The following is a 2,311-nucleotide window of genomic DNA, read 5'->3' as shown; positions in this document are numbered from 1 at the left end:
CATGCTCCCACGCAGCAGGCCACAGTGCCAGGGTACCACTGCCTCCCGCCCTTACCCGCGCTGCCACTGCCTCCTCACTGTTGTGTACGCATGCGTGGCGGACACGGAGACCGCTGGGGCTGTGTCCCAGACAGCCTCGGGCCGGGCGGCGACAGGGGGAACACGAAGCGTGCCCCTCCTCCCAGAGGCCTCTCCCCGCCCCCAGCAGCAGAATCTCGCCACGGAAGGAGATGAAACAAGGACTCGGGCACGTCACATTTCAAGCTTCTGTATTAATACACAAAGCTCGCAGCACACGCAGCTCAGAGTACTAAGGCACCCGGCTGCTCCCGTGGGCAGCGAGAGGCCTCCTTCCTCGGGCTGCTCTCTGCACGGGCAAAGGGTGAAGGCCTGCTAGAGAAGCCCTGACGTACGGCCTAGCCATGGCTGGGCACCAGGCAATGGCAGATCACCCCTGCACGGCCCAGTGCCCAGAGAGGGAGGGAAAAGTTCACCCAGGCTTTCCCTTCCAGCTAGGCATTCAGACCCCTCCAGTTCAAGAGAGGCTGGAGGGGGCAGTGACCCACACACCTCACTACCCCTGTGCATCAAAGCTGGGGTCACATTCATCAACTGTCATCCTTTCCAGGCTAAAACAGTGCTAAGTGCTGTTATCCCTGAGGGAACCAGTCAGTATCCCCAGTCTTAGCATGAAACAGCAGTTAAGTGGGAGAGTGCAGCGGGGAGGAAACAGGATTTGTACATTATCCTCCACTTTTTCTGCTCATAGGATGGCTAAAGAAATAAACCTGTCACCCTCTGCCATGGGTATCTGGTATTTGGAGAAGCACCTATCACCTGAATGCTTTTAAATCATCCTTTCCAAAATCAACATCCCTTTGTATGGAAAATTACGCTACCAGGAGTCAGTGTTCACAAAGGAGACAGAGGAGTCCTGTAAAAAAATAATAATAAAACTTTATTGGAATAAAGGGAGAGTCCACAGGACATATTCCTGTGGGGTCTCTCAACCTACAGAGGGACGCAGCCCCCTTTTATTCTACTTTTCCCGACCACAAGCAACCCTCCTCATTTCCCCATTGGCTGAGGTACTCTGAGTGTAGAGACTTCCCAATCTGCCTAAGTCTTTCAAGACAAAATGTTCTCTTGACATAATCAAGATACTCATGTTATTTAGATATTCTAGATATTCAGGTGGTTCAACATATTCAAGGGATCATGTAATTTAAATATTCCAGATATTCAGGTAGTTAATACATTTAACACATTCAGGGGACAATGTTGTTTAGATATTCCAGATATTCAAGTAATTTACATATTCAAGGATCATGTTGTTTCGATATGCTTTCTTATCTTAAGTCTGCGTTCACACAGGCTTCTTTTGTAAAGACACAAAACTGGTGTTCCTACCAATCCCTCCTCCTCTATTTGCTCAATCATTGTCTTTACAAAATGTGGCAACCATCAGTTTGATTTTCTCTCCTTGAGTACGTACAATTCTCTTCTGGACTACGTGCAATTTTCAGCAGCATCATCTTTGGTCCCCTCTGCACCATCTCGGATATGGCCACCACCTGCAGTCTCTGAACTGCATACTGAATTAGTTGGATAAAACCAGGTACCATACGTGGTACAGAGATCAGAGCTGCTATTGCACTGAGTAAGAAAAATAACACACGTTTAATGCAAGGTCCGCCAGGCAACCATGAGAACACGTCCCACTCCCATCCTTTCCAGGTTTGAACTGGCACATAGGCCAGCTTTCTCATCTCTTTTGTTTGTTGCCTTAATACCTTCCCATTATCATCTATTTGTAAACAACAGTTGGATTCGTTTAGTTTTCCACAAACACCCCCTTCTTGTGATAACAAATAATCTAGGACCATTCGATGCTGGAAAATGGCATTTCTCATTTCAGTAGCTTGTCCTGCAAGGAGATCAAAGGCCTCAGATCTTTGGTTAGTTTTAATTTCTAAAACAGCTTGTAACATAATTATCCTGAATCACCTCATTGGGATTCCATGTTGCTGGTCCATAATATTGTATAATTCGTTCAGGTGGCCATTCATCTTTTCCCATGATTGTGTACTCCCCCTTGTCAGGAATGTATCAATTGATCTTTTTTCTCTTACTAAATCATCATACACTTTAATTCCTAACCTGTTCCCCTGAGTTTGAGGCAATAGAAAGAACAGTGGTCTAATATACCCTACATAGCATACTCCTGACCAATTTTTAGGTAGTTTGCAATTAGCATGTTGTCCAGAACTCCAATAATGAACCCTGAAAGCCCAAGTCCCATTAGGAAAAG

This window comes from Eurypyga helias, unplaced genomic scaffold (genome assembly GCF_000690775.1).
Source record: "Eurypyga helias isolate BGI_N326 unplaced genomic scaffold, ASM69077v1 scaffold26586, whole genome shotgun sequence".
Classification (NCBI taxonomy): domain Eukaryota; kingdom Metazoa; phylum Chordata; class Aves; order Eurypygiformes; family Eurypygidae; genus Eurypyga; species Eurypyga helias.
The sequence above is the reverse complement of the archived record's forward strand: the minus strand, read 5'-3'. Positions refer to the sequence as shown.